The sequence below is a fragment of the Nicotiana tabacum genome, chromosome 5 (genome assembly GCF_000715075.1).
Source record: "Nicotiana tabacum cultivar K326 chromosome 5, ASM71507v2, whole genome shotgun sequence".
Taxonomy (NCBI): Eukaryota; Viridiplantae; Streptophyta; class Magnoliopsida; order Solanales; family Solanaceae; genus Nicotiana; species Nicotiana tabacum.
In genome coordinates this window covers 86768534-86789196 of record NC_134084.1, presented here as the reverse complement: position 1 = coordinate 86789196, position 20663 = coordinate 86768534, and positions in this window count along the sequence as shown.

Sequence of the window (20663 nt, the reverse complement as noted above, 5' to 3'; positions counted from 1 at the left end):
AACTAGCCTCTATCTATCACACCTACAACTCCCAACCATCCCTCTTCCAATCACCACCAGCTTGCCAAAATTATCCAAGACCAAGACCCAACTTTGACCGCAAGCCACCCAGACAGTACACCGCCATTGCTGAGCCCATCGACCAACTGTATGAAAGGTTAAAAGCCACATGTTATGTCACTCTTGTTCCCGTTGTGGTATTAGAAAATCCATCCCAATGGGTCACTCCGAACAAAATTTGTGCGTACCATTCCGGTATGAAAGGGCACACCACTGCTGAGTGCCGAACATTAAAAGATAAGATCCAGACGCTAATTGACAACAAGGTCATACAAGAAAAGGAAGCCACACATAATCTCCGCAACAATCCCCTCCCTGATCACATAGGTGATAGTGTACATATGATAAAGACAAATGAAGAATGGGGCCCCGAGGGGTCGATCGGGCTTATTCGAGAAGGCGATGACTTTAAGGTTACATTCACTCTTACTCCTATTGTGGTTCAGACTCAGGCACCAATCGAGGTTGAGGTAACTGCATCAGTTCCATTCGAGGTGGAAGTGGCTCCGCCCGCAGCCACCTCCGCTCCATTTGAAGTAGAGATAGTCACACCTTTTACTATGACACAATATCAACCACACCTCCATTCAACTTAAAAGCAATACCCTGGAATTATGTTATCGAGGCTCGGCGAAAAGGGAAGGCCAAGATAGAGGAATCTGATGCTGCATAAGGAATGACTAGAACTGGAAGAGTCTATACACCTAAACACCTAGGAGGTTCAAGTAAGGAGGCCACTACTAGGCAGCTTATCATTGAGACCGGGCCATATGACCTATGGAGGAAAGTACAGGCAAAGGAATATTCTGTTGTTAACCATCTGAACAAAGTCCCTACTCAGATATCTATCCTGTCACTACTGTAGAATTCAGAGGCATACAAGAACACTTTGATGAAAGTACTGAGCGAGGCTTATGTACCCAATAATATCACTGGTGGAGAAATGGCCAACATGGTTGGGCAAGTGCTGGAGAGCCATAAGATCATCTTCCATGAAGATGAGCTACCGCGCGAGGGTTTGAATCACAATCTAGCATTGCATATCACAGTGCAATTTGAAGACAAGTTCATTTCCAGGGTCCTGGTTGATGGAGGTTCGAGCCTAAATATTTGTCCATTGGACATTCTGAAAAGGTTGGACAAAGGTCTCCATGAGATACGGGTACGAAGCATGAATGTGAAGGCTTTCGATGGGTCCTAGAGGTCCATGATTGGGGAAATCAACCTTTGCTTGCAGATGGGGCCAACTTGGTTCGACGTTGAATTACAAGTGCTTGACATACCAGCCTTATATAATCTTCTGTTGGGCCGACCATGGATCCATACTGTTGGAGCCGTGCCTTCCACAGTACATCAGGCCATGAAATTCGAATGGAACCATCAGGAGGTGATCATCCACGGAGATGGGAGTAACCCCATCTACACTAGTCAAACCATCCCAGCCATTGGACATAGAATAAGTCTAGGAGGGGAAACCTATCATCACATCAAACGGGTCAATGCTATCGAGAAGGATAAGTGGTGGAGTAACAAAATAGAAAGCATACTAGCATGGTCCAGATATGAACCTGGTAAAGGGTTAGGAAAGAACCTCCAAGGTATCACCAAACCAATACAACTGGAAAATCATGGTACCACCTTTGGGCTCGGATACTAGTATATATGGAAAGAGTACAATGATTGGTCGCCTCCATGGTGCAGACTGTATTACCCTCTTGAGCAACCAATACCACGTTTGGAACAAGCTTTTCACCAAGCTGACACAATATGGGGGACTGCAGAGGAAAAAACACTAGCTGGGTTGAAGAATTTGTTCTTGGAGAATGAGGACATGGATTGCGGTGCCATAATTAAGGAGGAGGAGGAAGAAGGCCTCACTATCCAGACTGTGGAGAAGGGAGCTGTTCTTAGGAACTGGACTGCCACACCATCCCGAGCCCACCGAGTCCCTAGGTAGCTTGGAAGAATTTACTTCTATAAGCCATTCTAGGCATTTAAGATTTCCCGTAATTTCGTTTTAAGTTTTACTTGTTTCAAAATCAATGCTCGATTCATCGAGCCGTACTTTGTCTGGACAATTTTTCAAGTTTTAATCAAATGCATTTGCTCTTTATTATTCACTACTATCTTTATATTTTTCTTTTCTACAACATTATTATTACTTTTCCTGATGAACCAGTAACTGTGACATGTAATAAGGCAACGTAACATGAGAATAGTGATTCAGAGGAAGAAGATGAGATACCCGAAGAAATTGACAGGAAGGTTGAGAATTTTGAGAATAAGCCTAAGTCCAATCTCGACAAGACCGAAGCAGTAAATTTGGGAGACGCCAAGACCATCAAGGAGACCCGCATCAGCATTCACTTGTCACCAACAGAGAAGGAAGAGTACGCCCGTTTCCTAAAAGAGTATGAGGACATTTTCGCATGGTCATATGATGACATGACCGGTTTGATCACTTCCATAGTATCTCACAAGTTACCTACTAATCCCATGTGTCTGCCAGTAAAGCAGAAACTCAGAAAGTTCAAACTAGACATGAGCCTGAAAATCAAAGAGGAAGTTACCAAGCATATCAAAGCCAAAGTTCTCAGAGTGGTTGAATATCCAACCTGGTTAGTTAACATTATTCCAGTTTCGAATAAGGACGGGAATGTCAGGGTATGTGTCGACTATCGAGATTTAAATAAAGCAAGTCCCAATGATGACTTCCCGCTGTCGAAAATACACATCCTGATCGATAACTGTGCCAAGCATGAACTCCAATCCTTTGTCGATTGCTTCGCGGGTTATCACCAGATTTGGATGGATGAAGAAGATGCAAAGAAGACAACTTTTATTATACCATGGGGTGTATGCTGTTACAAGATGATGCCATTCGGTCTGAAGAATGTTGGGGCCACTTACATGAGAGCCATGATAACCATCTTCCATGATATGATACACAAAGAGATAAAGGTGTATGTGGACGATGTCATTATCAAATCCAAGAGGGCCGCAGATCACCTAGCAGACTTGAGAAAGTTCTTTGACAGGCAAAGGAGGAACAATTTGAAACTGAACCCCGCAAAGTGTGCATTCGGGGTTCCTGCAGGAAAGTTACTGGGATTTATCGTCAGTCGTCGAGGGATCAAACTGGATCCATCTAAAGTCAAGGCTATTCAAGAGTTACCACCTCCTAAGAGCAAAAAGGATGTGATGAGCTTCTTAGGACGTCTAAACTATATTAGTCGCTTCATAGCATAGTCCACAGTCATATGTGAACCCATCTTCAAGATGCTAAGAAAAGATGTCGAGATAAGTTGGACCGTGGATTATCAGAAATCTTTTGACAAAATCAAGGAGTACCTATCCGCACCGCCAGTTTTGGTCCCGCCAGAACCAGGACGACCTTTGTTACTCTATCTGTCTGTATTGGATGGAGCCTTAGGGTGTGTTTTGAGACAACATGACGAGACATGAAGAAATGAGCAAGCCATATATTACTTGAGTAAGAAGTTCACACCTTATAAAGTACGGTATTCTCTGCTTGAACACACTTTCTATGCTTTGACTTGGACAACCTAGAAATTGAGGCATTACTTCTATGCCTACATTACATACCTTATATCTAGGATGGATCCTCTAAAGTACATATTTCAGAAACCCATGCCTACTGGGAGGTTGGCTAAATGGCAGATACTATTGAGTGAATTTGATATCGTCTACACAACTCAAAAATCTATCAAAGGAAAAGCATTGGCAGATCACCTTACTGAAAATCCGGTGGGAGGAGCGTACGAACCTTTGAAAACATATTTTCCTGATGAAGAAGTGTCGTTCGTAGGGGAAGACATTACCGAAGCATATGACGGTTGGAGGATGTTTTTTGACGGGGCCACAAATTTCAAAGGAGTAGGCATTTGAGCAGTTTTGGTATCAGAAACGGGTCAACATTATCCGGTATCTGCTAAACTCAGATTTCCCTGCACCAACAACATGGCAGAATATGAAGCCTGCATACTAGGTTTCAACATGGCAGTCGACATAAATGTTCAGGAGTTGCTGGTGATCGGTGATTCAGATTTGCTTGTGCACCGGGTACAAGGAGAGTGGGCCACCAATAATTCCAAGATATTGCCATATCTACACCATGTGCAGGAATTGAGACAGAGGTTTACAAAGATAGAATTTCGACGTGTGCCCAAAATTCAGAATAAGTTTGCCGATGCATTGGCCACCTTGTCATCTATTATACAACATCTAGATAAGAATTATATTGATCCCATTCTGGTGAAGATCCATAATCAGCCGGCATATTGCGCTCAAGTTGAAGAAGAAACAGATAGAAAGCCTTGGTTCCATGACATCAAGGAATACTTATCAAAGGGAGAATACCCAGAGCATGCAAATCACACCCAGAAACGCACACTCCGAAGATTGTCAAATCACTTCTTCCACAGCGGAGGAAACTTGTACAGAATAACTCCTGATCTGGGTTTACTAAGATGTGTTGACGCAAAGGAAGCTTCTAAGCTATTTGAGGACGTGCATGTTGGGACCTGTGGCCCACACATGAATGGTTTCGTCTTGGCTAAGAAGATACTCAGGGCAGGTTACTTTTGGATGACCATGGAGATAGATTGAATTCAGTATGTCCGCTAATGCTTTCAATGTCAAGTGCATGCCGACATGATAAAAGTGCCGCCAAATTAACTCAATGCAACAAGCTCACCTTGGCCATTCGTCGCATGGGGAATGGATGTTATTGGTCCGATTGAGCCCACTGCTTCAAACAGACATAGGTTTATTCTGGTAGCCATTGATTACTTTACAAAATGGGTAAAAGCTGCATCTTACAAAGCTGTAACCAAGAAAGTCATCGCAGATTTTGTCAAGGATCGTATTATCTGCTGATTCGGAGTTCCCAAGTCCATTATTACAACAACATCACCAATCTCAACAATGATCTAATGAAAGATATATGTGAAGCTTTCAAAATCAAGCACAAGAATTCGACAGCCTACAGACCTCATATGAACGGAGCCGTAGAAGCCGCCAACAAAAACATCAAGAAGATACTAAGAAAAATGGTAGAGAACCACAAACAATGGCATGAGAAGTTAACCTTTGCTCTGTTGCGGTGCCGTACCATGGTTCGCACATCAACCGGGACAACTACCTATATGTTGGCTTATGGTACCGAGGTTGTCATCCCAGCCGAGGTAGAGATTCCTTCTTTAAGAATCATACAGGAAGTTGAACTCAGCGATGCAGAGTAGATAAGGAGTCACTATAACAATTGGTCCTTATTGACGGAAAGATGATGAACGTAGTATGTCACAACCAACTTTATCAAAATAGAATGTCCAAAGCTTTCAACAAAAGGGTCAAATCAAGACAGTTTGCACCAGGGCAGCTGGTATTGAAGAAAATCTTCCCGCATCAAGATGAAGCCAAAGGGAAATTCTATCCCAACTGGCAGGGTCCGTACATAGTTCATAGGGTGTTGACAGGAGGATCGCTCATACTTGCAGAAATGGACGGACAAATCTGGCCAAAGCCAATCAATTCAGATGCAGTCAAGAGATACTATGCTCAGATATTTTACATTTTTCATTTTATGTAATTGAACTACGCTTGACCTGATTCTCGTTTAAGAGGGGATACGTAGGCAGCCTTAGGGGTTCAATCATATCATAATAAAATTTCCATTTCCCTCCCAAGCTCAGAAACTGGGGCAGAATTTTGAGGAGGACCTTCAAAATTCCGGAACAAGTCCAGCCAACGCCATCGCATGCCAGAAAGTTAGTAATTAGTTAAGGAACTGGGGTAGAATTTTGAGAAAGATTCTCAAAATTCCGAAGAAGGTTCAGCAAGATCCATTATCCGCAAATGGTCAAAAGATCATCTACCAAACTGGGGTAGAATTCTGAGGAGGACCCTCAAAATTCCAATATAAAAGAGCTGCAATGCCTTTGAGATGTGTTACAATCACTAGTTCATCAACATTACTTGATATATCAATACGTTACTAAAACAAATTTATTTGTATCAATAATTGCATATTTTTCGAAAACTTTATTTTCGTAACAGTCAAGTGTTACCCAAGGGAACTCAAAAGGGCTTTCAGAATGAAGCAAAGCAAGGTCGGCAGACGAAGCATGAACCAACCTCCCCTTACAAAACTTACAACTTTTCTTTGAACCCAGGCACATTTGACGTAACGATAGCATTTGCAAAACATGTATACACAAAGATAATTCACTATCAATCAGGCCATCAGACATTGAGTATACATTTCCAGCTAAGACATATGCTAACTCTTACTCACTACCTACTCTCTACATGAGGCTAATTCTTCTCCCAATTTGCATGAGTCTAATCTCTGACTCCATACTTGCATGAGTCTAATCCTTGACTCCATACTTGCATGAGGCTAATCCCAACCTCCATACTTGCATGAGGCTAATCCCTGCCTCCATACTTGCATGAGTCTAATCTTTGACTCCATACTTGCATGAGTCTAATCCCTAACTCCATACTTGCATGAGTCTAATCCCTGACTCCATACTTGCATGAGTCTAATCTCTGACTCCATACTTGCATAAGTCTAATCCTTGACTCCATACTTGCATGAGTCTAATCCCTGCCTCCATACTTGTATGAGTCTAATCCCTGACTCCATATTTGCATGAGTCTAATCCCTGACTCCGTATTTGCATGAGTCTAATCCCTGACTCCGTACTTGCATGAGGCTAATACCTGCCTCCATACTTGCATGAGGCTAATCCCTGCCTCCATACTTGCATGAGGCTAATCCCTACCTCCTTATTTGCATGAGTCTAATCCTTGACTCCATGAGGCTAATCCCTGCCTCCATACTTGCATGAGGCTAATCCCTGCCTCCATACTTGCATGAGGATAATCCCTGCCTTCCTATTTGCATGAGTCTAATCCTTGACTCCATGAGGCTAATCCCTGCCTCCATACTTGTATGAGGCTAATCCTTGCCTCCCTACTTGCATGAGGCTAATCCCTTCCTCCTTATTTGCATGGGTCTATTCCCTGACTCCATACTTATATGAGGCTAATCCCTACCTCCCTACCTGCATGAGGCTAATACTTGCCTCCCTATTTGCATGAGGCTAATCCCTACCTCCACACTCGCATGAGGATAATCCTTGCCTTCCCATCTGTATGGGACTAAGCAATGTCCCTCTTTGCACGAATATTGCTCTATTTCTAGTACTCTTTATTTGCTTTTCAATCGGGCTAAGCTCTGTCCTCCATTTCACAAGACTAAGCCTTGTCTTGTTAACATCATATTATTGCATATCATGGGCTGAAATATCGCCAATCTATCCGAAGGCATAATAATATAAAGACATCATCCTCATAGACGGAAGACACTATGCCATGGCCTGAAGATCTCTCAAACTTGCATATCATTATTCAAAGGCGTCATGGTTTGGAGGCACCATCTTCATGGCCCGAGAACATCATTTCATGGCCTGCGAATCCCTCACTGAACAATTCATGGCCTAGGACATCATGGTTTGAGGACGTCATCTTTAACCGTCCAAAGTCAACATTCATGGTCTAAAAGGAATTTGCATCATGTTTAAATTTTCGCAAATACATGTTTGTAGTATCTTTTATCTGCAGGTAACCAGTAAGCAACCGCTATCCTAGCAGGAGAGATCTCGCTCCAGTTTCTTCAATTATCTCGAACCTTAACCGCTTACCATGGTCGCTTCCGCATCTCGTGTCCGTTCTTGCAATAACTTCATCGGTATATCCCACCGATGAATCCAGAACTACACATGGACTGATTCATATAAATCCAAGGATATGTAGGCAGCTGGAAGATCGGAGTCCGGCCCCTTTCTTTCAAAGCATCCTATCCAGTCAAAATTGACCATCATTTTTTTACTCGAAAACTCTTTCATCCTTCCCGGGTAAAGAGGGACAGCTGTTTATGCCCAATTTTCCCTATATATTTTTAATATACATAAATACTTTCAAAATAGCATATATATATATATAAAAAATATTGCACAAAGTTTTTATAATTTTTCTATAATTTTAAAGATTTTTAATTGACTTATTTGCTCCCCTTTTTACTCATAAAATCCCCAATAATTATCCTTCAAATTATTGTTGTGATAATTTAATCATTTAAATTCTATATTTAGGCTAAAATATGGTTAAAACATTTTTAATGCATTTTTATAATTGCATTTTGTATTTTTAAAGCTAATTTGCATATAATTACAATATTAGCCTTATTAATGTATAATAACATTTATATGCATAAAATTGATCTTCTACATTTTTAAAATATGGAATATATATTTTAAATTATTTTAGTACATGAATTATTTTGTAGAAATTATTTACTATTTATTATAAATTATATGAGATTAAATTGGCTATTTAAAATATAGCTAGATTGCATTTCGATTTTAGCTTCAATTTTAACCAAACCCCAACCCAATTCCTAATCGAAATACCCAACCCATACCCTAAATACACTTACCTGACCCAGAACCCATTAGATCATGGCCGTTGATCTAAGAGATCAACGACCCGTATTAACTCTTGCCTTTTTTAAACTCTAAACGACCCCTAACCCTAAATCATTCTCCCAAAACCCGCCGCCTCTATATTCTCTCATCTCCTCTCCTCACCCTCAAACCCTAGCCCTTCAACCGCCAATCTCTTTTCTCCGGTGATCTCTCATTGACTCGTAAGCCTCCAATGGCTTCTCTCGTGTCATGCCTGCCTTCTCTAAGGTCTTCAAGGGCCCAAGGCCACTCCAACTTGCATCTAGGGTTCGTCACTTGTCTGTTCTTGGCTACTCCAGTGTGATTTCGAGCAAAATCATGTTGTATTTGATCCTTGGGATTCTAGACAGGTTCTTTCATCTCTATATGGATTTCTTCTGAAACCTTAATTTCTTCCTATATCTCTTAGATCTGTACAGATCTAAGACGATTTGAGTTTGTTTCTTTAATGTTTTACACTGTCCTTGGAACTCTTTTATAAGAATCGTTGATTTCAAGTGTTTTTCAACTTCTTCTAAAAATTAGGGTTCTAGAACTTCTTTTAAAATTTTGTTTAACTAATTCTTTGTGTTTAAACTTCTATTTCTTGCATTATTTTAACTGATTCTATGAGTTTATCACATCTTTAACTCTTCTATGTTGAAAGCCCTAATTTTTCTAGGCTTCTTCATCTGATTTTGTGGCTGGCCTGTTCTTGTTTGAGTTTCTGTGACTATCCCACCTCAAATATGTTTTTACTGAGTTTTTATGCCTAACTTACAACAGCTCTATGTGCTGGGCTTCATCTTGACTGGTCAATACTTGCCTCTTTGCTTGCTATGTTTGGTTACTTCTATCTTACTCTATTTGTATGCTAAAACATTGACTCATGCCTCTCTCTTTGATTGACTCTGAGCTCCCTGTTTCTTGGCTTGATTTGAAAACTTCCCTTTAGACCTTCGATTCTCCTGTTTAACGTTGGTTTATTTGCTTATTCATGGGAACCCGTGTTATTCTCCTTAAATTAGTAATTTCGAGTCCTTGATTCACTGATTTACTATATGTTGATTTTTGATTATTTCCATATTCTGCAACTTTATTTTATTTTCTTACCTTATTTGGTTAACCGAGTATTTTACTGATTCTTCACTAGCTGTTTCCTTAATTGAACATTTATGTACTTACCCCTAATTGTCTATTTTGTAACGGATGCGCTACTCGATTTCTTTCCTTAAACATTTTCTGCCCATTACCATTGGTTGATTACCCCTTAATTAAATGAGTACTAGCGTTGATTTGATTCTGATTAGTACTTGGTTCCATAATTACTATACTACTATGATTCCTCCCTTATTTTGCCTAATTTCGAACTACTATATATACACACTCTCTCATTAACACAAACACATGAATACATTGGTTCAAAAACTCTCTCTTACACACTAAAGGCTTTGTGCTCTCTCTTTTGTGTCACTTACTACTGTCTAAAGTCAGCCGGCTGCAAGCCAAGGCTGACTACTCGGTTCTCTTTCACTTTGTGTTTGCTATCCCCTTACTAGTATGTTCTAATTTCAATTCTAGTCCAAAAATAACATGCTTCTACTATTACTTCAATTTGTCATGTTTCTAATATGCTTCTATCTATGGTTTTGTTGTTCAACCTGCAATTAACATGTCTACTTCAATGTCTTCTTTGCTGCATGGTATATACCCCCTTAGGATTCCCTTCTAGTATGTCCCAATGTGACTGTGTTTCTCTGATTCCTGGCATGCACCTTCCTGTATGAAGTAATTGGCCTATTGATTCTGTATTAACCCTAAACTTCATGCTATACTTTAAAAGCCTTGACCCCTTTTTAGGCTCCTCTGATTCTGTGCCTAGGTGTATCTGTGCTTACTATATGCCCTATGCTGACCCCAAATCCCCATTACCCCTAAGTGGATGTGAGCACCTATTTGACTCCATGTATTGAAGTGCTTCTGGTTTTGTATTTAGTTTGATTGATTGTTAGTCACCTTATCTTTCTTTAAATTGTCTTTGTTTTTTTTACAAAACCATTTCAAGCAAATCTCTCTTTTTAATACTGTTTTCCTACTGAAACCTTTCAAACTGTGTCAAGCACTCTCACTATACTCCTAAGTAACTCGGTTCTGCCCCCTCCAGTATGTGTACTACCTTGGGATCCTCTTAAGAACCCTCTGAACTCTGGCATACTGAGGCTGGCCCTTCCACACTGCACTTACTCAATTTGGTTACAAAGTCTAGGTGCGAGCACTGCCCGGGATCCTTGAGATCCTTAGGGAACTCTGACGCACCTAGACAATGATATTGTTTATGAAACAGGCATTTGAGGCTATTGCAGGTTTTGGGAAATCACTTGGGCCTGCTTCAGGCTCCCAATAATGTAACTTCTTCTTTTCCTTTTATCTATTTATGTAATTAATTTATATGGACTGTAATAATTTGTAAACGAATATTGGGGTAACTAGTGAAAAAGAGTGGGTAGTTACATATTTGTGGGGTAATACGGGTAGAAACCATGCCTATAGGACTTTGTAGTTTGCTATGTTTGTCTTACCATGTTAGAAATTATGCCTATAGGTCTCAAGTGGTTCCAATAATAGAAATCATGTTTATAGGTCTTAAAATCAACCTCACAAGTAGATACCATGCCTATATAATATGATCTAGTTCAACTTTTGTTATAACGGATATTTATATGTGCTTTCATTTGTTATCATGCCTACCAGTTTCTACATAAGTTTTTTAACAATTAGATATCATGCCTATAGTGAACAACACCAGAAATTCTACCTATAGATTTAAACCAGTTTAGTTTAAATAAATCAATCCAGTCCATGATTAGTTCACTTTGAAACTAGTTCAATTAGTGGTTTATTTTCCCTGAAATGAATTCTTTCAAAAACTGCCTTAATCTATCATTAGATAGCATGCCTATAGGGATTCAAGAGTCTATTTTAAAATCTGCCCTATTTTACTATATAAAACTTAGTTATCATTATTTCGTGTGTAGGCAAGCCTGTAGGGCGTTTTCAAATCCTGTAACTCCAAAACTATTTCTGCTACTTAGTGTCGTTCTGATTTTAACTGGCTTAAAAAATCAGTAGGCAAACTGATAGGGCCATTACTTCTGAGTTTACAAAATAAATAAACTGCTTATCTTCTGTGTCTTGATATTCATTTTGACATCATGCCTTATGATACTGTTTAAGAAAAGGCCCTTATTTGTGTTTGAGTCATGCTGCTTATGTGCATTGTTTGTGGAGGTAAACTTGAGCCTCTAATTGCTTCTTTCCTGTCTTATGTGCTAAGGTCCTATTTGTTCTTGTTTGTCGCCTTAGTATTTTCTCCTTTAAACCTCAGGGGTCTGTCTAGAACCACCTATAGGTAGAGGTCCTAAATTTTCTTCCAGGACCATTAAGAAGGGACGGGTAATAGCACGCAATAGAGATCACTGACCAACACTCACTTTAATGACCACTACGGGGGTGGGAAGGGTAGATATGGGATATGATAACTACGCACTAATGTCACGTGTAGCCCTTCATTTAGGAGTGTTTACCGGACATTGTGTGAGGTGATCCTATAGGCTAACCAACCTAGGACTTCCCCTTTTTCCAAAATTCCTTTTGTTTAAACCTTGTTTTATATGTATACAACTTGTTCAAAATCTTTGCCTTGTTATTTGAGTTATACAATGTCTAACGTGTTGTACTTGCAAACTATTTGATTCAACTATTTATTTGTTAATGGACTAATTCGTAAGTATAAGTTCGGCCGGGACCCATAGTTGTGGACAAAGAGGGGTGCCTAACACCTTCCCCTCGAGGTCATTTCGAGCCCTTACCCTAATTTTTGGTAATGCAAACCAATCCAATAGTTAATCGCTCCTGTTAGGTGGCGACTCTTCAAATACCTAATTCCCAAAAGGAACTGAGTTATTACCCCCCATGAATGTCGAAACTCGGACTTTCTCCGCGGAGGAAAAAAGGAGGAGCGATAGTGTTTATAGACGATATTTTGGTATACTCTAAAAGCAAGGATGAGCATGCTGAACACCTTAGGATAGCTTTGCAGACCTTGAAGAAGAATGAGCTTTATGCTAAAAGTTTCAAAATGTGAGTTCTGGTTACAGTGAGTGGCATTCTTAGGCCACATGGTATCTAGTGAAGGCATAAAAGTAGACTCTCAGAAGACAAAAGCAGTCAAAAACTGGCCAAGGCCGACAACGCCAACCGAAATCAGGAGTTTCTTGGGTTAGCTGGCAACTATAGAAGGTTTGTAGAGGGATTTTCCTCACTTGCAGCTCCACTAACTAAGTTGACTCAGAAAGCACTTAAGTTCCAGTGGTCAGACACTTGTGAGCAGAGTTTTCAAGAATTAAAAAAGAGGTTGACCACTGCACTTGTGTTAACCTTGCCGATAGGTTCGGGTGGGTTCATACTGTATTATGATGCCTCCAGAGTTGGTCTCGGTTGTGTTCTTATGCAAAATGGAAAAGTTATTGCTTATGCTTCTAGGCAGCTAAAGAATCATGAAAAGAACTACCCCACACACGACTTGGAGCTTGCAGTAATGGTGTTTGCATTAAAGATATGGCGACACTACCTTTATGGCGAGCATTCTGAAGTGTTTGCAGATCACAAAAGCCTCTAGTACATTTTCAAGCAAAAAGAATTAAATTTGAGACAAAGAAGGTGGCTCGAGCTATTAAATGATTATGACATCAATATCTTTTATCACCCGGGAAAAGCTAATGTGGTAGCAGATGCACTTAGCAGGAAGTCAGTTGTCCTGGCCCATCTTGCAGTACAAATGCGAACTTTGGGTTGAGAAATTCAAAAACTAGCAAATGATGGAATTAGATTGGATGGGACCGAAGAAGGAGGTATAGCTATTTATTCCTTAGAGCAATCCTCTCTTGTTGCACATGTTAAGGCTAAGAAAGACAAAGATCCATACTAAGTGATGTTAAAAGAAGGAGTCAAAAACAAAGAAATCACTGCTTCACTCTAGGAAGTGACAGAGTTTTGAAGTTGAATGATCAATTATGTGTGCCTGATGTAGATGGTCTTAGAAAGGCCATAATGGAAGAAGCTCACAACTCGAGGTACTCTATCCACCCAAGTGCTACCAAAATGTATCTGGACTTGAAAGAGTTGTATTGGTGGAAAGGCATGAAGAAGCAAATAGCAGATCATGTGGACAAATATTTGAATTGCCAGCAAGTCAAAGCCGAGCATCAGAGGCCTGGTTGCCTAGCTCAAGCTATAGAGATACCACAGTGGAAATGAGAAATGATTAATATGGATTTCGTAGTAGGTCTGCCTTGCACATACCGTAAGCATGATTCAATTTGGGTTATCGTAGACCGACTCACAAAGTCCGCTCATTTCCTACCAGTAAAGATGATAGATTCCGCAGAGCAGTATGCACAGTTGTACATCAAAGAAATAGTCCGAGTGTATGGTACTCCAGTTTCAATCATATCTGATAGAGGCCCTCAATTCACGGCGCATTTTTGGCAGGCATTTCAGAAAAGATTAGGTACCAAGGTCAATTTGAGCACCGCTTTCCATCCACAGACCGATGGTCAGGCAGAAAGGACCATTCAGACTCTTGAAGATATGTTGTGAGCATGTGTTATAGATTTTGGAGGTAATTGGGACGATCACTTACCACTTATAGAGTTTGCTTACAATAACAGCTATCAGTCCAGCATTGGTATGGCTCCTTATGAAGCGTTGTATAGGCGAAGATGTAGGTCTCCAATAGGTTAGTTTCAAGCAGCAGAGGTGCTATTGATCAGTCCACAATTTGTTTGTGAGGCCTTAGAGAAAGTTCAACTAATCAGAGAAAGGCAAAAAACGGCTCAGAGTTCATGGTTGGTGACAAGGTGTTTTTGAAAGTTTCACCAATGAAGGAGTTATGAGGTTTTGTAAGAAAGGGAAACTTAGTCCTAGATTTATCGGACCTCATGAAATTATCGAAAAGAAGGGAGCTGTGGATTATGAGCTAGCATTGCCTTTTGAGTTATCCTCTATTCATCCTGTCTTTCATGTGTCTATGCTTAGAAAGTACATTCATGATAAGTCTCATATAATACCTGCCGATACCATAGAAATTAAAGAAGACTTGAATTATGAAGATGTACCTATAGAAATTCTCGACAGGCAGGTAAGAAAGTTGAGAATAAAAGATATAGCATCGGTAAAATTTTGTGGAGTAATCATGATTCAAAAGAGGCTACGTGGGAGGTTGAGGAAGATATGAGGAAGAAGTATCCGTATTTATTTGAGGAACAAGGTATGTAAACCTAGGTCCAGCTTGGCATTTATATTTTATTTATGAAATACAAGTTAGCATGTGTTTATGTACTTGCTAGATTATACTTAGTTGTTGAAATAATTTATTTTCTGTTAGAGTATATTTAGTTATTAAATAATTTAGTATGCCAGAGTACATTTAATTAATTAAAGTGATTTATTTTGCTGAAGTGTTGTGCTTTAGTTTTTTGGTTGGTTATTGTGGTACCTCCTTGCCGGATGAGTAATTAGTTTATGAGATAGGAATGGTGCCTATGAATATCCTATTATGATGTAGTTGGTTGTTGTTGGTGTAATTATGTTATTCGTGACAGAATATATTTTTGGATAGTCCAATTTATAGGGGAGACTTTGCTGAAATTTTGAAAATTTAGGGAGTTCAGCCAAAATTTTGAGTCCCTTGGGAAAGTGAGTAGTGCTAGGAAAGCTTAAGAAGATCAAGGATTAAAGGAATGACTGTTAGCTTAAGAATAAGGCCTAGCAACATTCGAGAACGAATGTTTTTAAAGAGGGAAGATTGTAACACTTCTCAAATTTATAAAAGTTTCAAGACACGCTAAATATAGAATTTAATTTTTTTTCCCTTAAATTTACTTCTATTACGGATTTAAACCCTTGTGATTTACTTTTGAGTTACTTCTCTATTTATAACAATAATTAAATATACAATTAGAAGAATATTAATAATTTTAATATCATTAATTATTAAAAGTGGGTATCATTAATAATTAGTTAAGTAAAAAAAAATTAAAAAAAATGGGGGGACAAGCCTAAGCCCATAAATGACTGTTGAAAAAAAAGGCTTAAAGCCTTGCCTTTGACGAAAAAGAGGTCCAAAGAAAGCAAAGCTACAGAAAACTACACGAACAAGAAACAAAAGTAGCGTTTCAGTGAAACACTCACGCATGCAACGGAAAATTCTAGGTTTCTTTATAAATCACTAGTTTTTGAACTCAGGAATATACAATTTCCTTTCTCAATTATCCTACAGTAGTAGTAGGTAAGAATTGGATAGTTAATTCTCTTCTTCCTCTATATCAACAGTAAGTTTCATGTTTAGGTGTGAAACTTTAATATTAATTAAAATGCACTGGTTGTTGTAGAATCGATTGTTTGACGATTATAAATTGGACTGGAGCCTACATATTGGCTTGAGGAGTTTTGAGGTGAGTGGATACAACTCTTTACTAAAGTAGTTCTACTTACAAAAATATGCCCACAAAGTGCATGTGCTTAATTGTAACGAGTGAGTATATGTTGACTAAGTATATTCTAGTTAAAGCTTATGTATTTTATTCGAGAAGTATAGGTGTCTATCTTCATATTTTTTTGTTTTATTACACGATCTTACATGTTAAAATTTCAAGAGTTAGATAGAACTTTTAAAATACTTTGAGTAATTTTATTTCATGCTTATGCTATGTATGCACTCAAGAATATTGATACATCACTTTTCAAAAAAAGATTTAGACTTGAAAAGTCACAAGAGAAGTTTTAGAAAGAAAAGATTTCTGGGAGTATCCTCTATTCAGAAAAGGGGTCATCGTCCAGGCCGAGAATCTTGACCAAGGCGTTGACTTCCTGAAACTACTTGTGCCAAAGTAGGGAGAACACGAGTCGAGGGTCTCGTTGCTAAAAATTTACTTAGCCAGGCTAACGTATGATACATGAGCGTTGAGAACCATAAAACGAGTGGCACCTTGTGGATTGGGCCTATTCGGTCAGGTTTGGATCGAACCCGTGCCGATCACACGGTGGCTAAGACAGAAATGAGTCAGGATAATTTGAACTCCTGAAGCATAAAGTGAAGTATTTTTTTTTATAAGAAAGAAAAAGAAAAGAATTTCTTTTAGAATATTCATAAACTGCTATTATGCAATTATTTTAGAATTGTACTTTGAAGCTTTATGTTTTCCATGCATTTAGAATCTTTGTTCTTAATGTATATTTTATTAAAGTTTTGTCCCCTGTCGTTGAGACTATGGATGATACTGACGTTCTCTTTTGGGAATCTACGTTGGTCTGCGGTACAACGTAGGAATCGGTTTTGCAGGGGAGCATGCTACAGGTTAGGACTTCCCTCACTTCCAATGCTATTGGTGAACTCCGCTTTTGTCCGTGGAGTATTCCTATGAGTGATCATTATTTAACCATTTCTTTGTTTACTTGGAGAACTTGCCAGGAATCTCATGTCCTGAGCAGCGGGTCAATTTATCAGTAGAGGCTTTATAGACGTAGTCGTTGGGTTAAGATTCAGATGTTTTTGATAATAACTTAGCAGTATTTCAGTGGCTACGAATAAAGTTTTGGAGTTAGTTTATTTTAGATATTGAAATTAATTAAAAGTATTTGGTTAAAGTATTGCCTTGTTGCATATAAAGATTGAGGTTATAATAGTTTTGATAAGCATAGACGATTCGCTTTGTCAAATTTAGTGACCGGGTGCCGGTCACAGCATATTCAAAAAATGGGTCGTGACACTTCTTAGGCTCTCTGGCAAGCAACTAAATTGTGAAAAATCCCATAACAGCAACAGCAGGAAATGGTTCAGTTAAAACCGAAAAAATGAAGTACTGCACATAATCTCCAAGTATTTTTCGGATGACCCTTTTCGTTTAATTCAATAGGATCAACAATAACAGCAGCCTTATCAAGGTACCTTAATCGATTAGTCTTCTCTAATTTCGTTGTCTTATTCTTCGCATGAATAAATTGAGGTGTATTTGATTGAAGATTTATGGTCCTTTTCCTAAAAGGAGCAGAAATTATTTTTTCCAAGTCAACGAACACACTTCCTTGAGGTTTCTTGTAAATATAAGTGTGCCGACCAATCAAGAAAATTATAATCGTCAATGCCAAGCAAGCAGTTGGTATAGCAAAACTAATAGTCCAACTTATTTCAGTCTGAATATAAACCACCCCTGTTAAAGCAATGGCTAGTGCCTAGTGCAATAGTAAATGATAAATACCACCAATTGAAGAAACTTTCAAGTTGTGTTTGTTTGTTTGTTTTTTTTTTTTTTTTGTCAAATTGATCTGCACCAAATGCAATATTGCATGGCCCAATAGCAAATACACCCTGCTCCTACTGCTAATAGTCCTAGGCCTTAAAAAAAAGTACCCCCAATTGCCATTACATTGGCTTCATACGTTCTGTTTGTTGGCTTCAAGCAGTGGCGAAACTAAGAATTTCTTTAAGAGTGTTTAAATTTAAAAAAAGTAAAAAAACTTTCCAATAAAGGGTGTTCAATATGTGTTATATACCTCTAAAACGTAATATTTTACCTATGTACACAATGCAATTTTTCAACGAAGGAAGATCAGTTGATCACCCTTATATCCATGTGGCTTCGCCATTGGCTGCAAGTTGGTGGCCTAAGTTGAAGAATTCCTACTGTCATTGCCACTGTTCCCATACCTTTTTGCCACCATCCAGCAAAGAGAAAAAAATAAGTAACTAAAAGGGATAGATAGATAGATAAAAAGAGGGAAGGAGGGGAAATAATACAGGACAAGTTTGAGCTAAGATTAAAGTTTGATGAGTCTTGATAAGAGTTAAGGGAAGTACTCCTATAGAACTGAAAAACAATGTTCAAATGAAATAATTTCATTATCGAGAATTTTAGGCATGTCCTTTGTAGCAGTAGGATGGTAGAAAGATCAAGTGTACAAATGAGTTTATTTAACTTCTATATATGCTAACAGTGTCTCAGATTACCTAAAAATAACTATCGATAACTACCCATAATAAATGGAACTACTAGTTACACGGAAAATAAGGTAGGTAACATGATCTATAACAATTAAATTATGTTGTTGTGTAAAGTTATTTGTACTATAAGTGTATATAAGTTAAACTCATCTATAAATAGATCTAAATTAATGATGTAACATACTAGAAGAGAGAAGATGGAACCAAAGAATAAAGTGAAAAATCTGCCAAGACAGGCATCAGCTATGATGAAGCCTCCAACTAGAGTTGAGATGTTGGATGTTCCATTCCATGCGGTAACCATTTTCACCACTACTATTACTATGCCTCTCAAGTTGTATTACGTGCGTAAATAGCGTTATGTTATATTGGAGATCAAACTCGTTGAAGCCAACTTCTCATTGCCCCGTCCGAAGAATTTATTAAGAAAAAAAAAAAGAGAATCCTCACACTTTTCTTATAAACAAATGATTAATTAGCAAAACTATATTTATACTATTAGATCATCTAAAAATTAACTACGGTAACTATCCGTAAAAAGTATAACATGGAAGATAAGATAAGTTACCGGCTAGTATAAAAATTCTCACACTTTTTTCGGTGCATATAAGCCAAATTCTAACCAATAATATACTTAATTGCTCTTTAGTCAGAGGCGGATCCAGGATTTAAACTCTATGAGTTCAACTTTAAAAAAAATTAACATTGAACTCATTATATTTTTAAAGTTGTGGGTTCATATCTATTATTATTACAATTTTAATAAATTTTTGTATATAATTTTTACTCCACGTTGGATTTAATTGAACCCGCAACTGCCACACTGCATTCGCCCCTGCCTCCAGCCAGACTGTTTTTTTTTTTTTTTTTTTTTTTTTAGGTTTAGAACGGGAAAGTTTTTGCTCTCCTGTAGGAGATCAGATTGGATTCCTTTCTCTACTTCCATCTCTTACAACTTTGTGTTAGCCAAGAATTCTCTCAGACGCAAGGATACTATAGAGTACAGATTAATGATCTAAATTAATGCTTAAATTAACAGTGAGAGCTAATGAAATATTTGAGGCAGGTTTGTACGAAATTCTTCAAAATGCATGATTTTTAATGGTTAAGAGGTAGTTCTGAATATAGAGGTAAAAAATAGATTTTACCTTATATATACAGTGTAATTTTTCGGCGAAGAGGATTCGGGCGAACCCCCTTCGGCCCCCTAAATCCACCCCTGTCTAGAGTATGCATGAACGGTAACTATTTCAGAATCATTACATGTGCGTTGATTACATGCAAATTATACTGGCCTTTAGCCACAATAATATATACATATGTTTATTAGCAAGGTCTCATTTTAGGGTTCTCTTTTTCCATGTAATTTTTGATGGATTATTATATGCAGCGGAAGCAATCCCAATATCAAAATCACATATAATTTAGATAACTAGCATAAACGGGATTTCACGGGTTACCTCTTGAAGAGTGAACATATCTCTTCTACCACGTGAGCCTTCAGTTCCATAACTTCTCAATGGAATCTCCATCACCCGCACAATCGTGATCCTCGAACGTTCCATGGTCTTCTACTGTGTTACCCAAATAATACCCGAAAATAGCAATTTCGTGTGGGCGAAATTTCTAGGAAAACTTGGCTGAAAATTTCAGCCACCATGTACTCATCCCTCTAGGTGGAAAACCTTATGTATTTATAGCACAAGTTTTAAGGGTTAAGACCCTTTTCCAAAACCTGTTAGGTTTTCTTTTCCACCAGAAAAAGGATTCCTTTATTTCCTATTATTTAGGCACAGTAGGGATCACGGAATTTAATTAACAAGGCTTCCAATTATGGAATTAATTTGTAATTTTCGAAATTAATATCCACCATAATTAATTACGAATTATTCCACTAAAAATTCGTAATTACACTCCTTATTCAATTTCGAAATTCATCCATTAAATCTTATTTAACTCCCCATGTTAAGATTCAGATACGAATCAATTAAATTAAATTACTAAAGATTTAA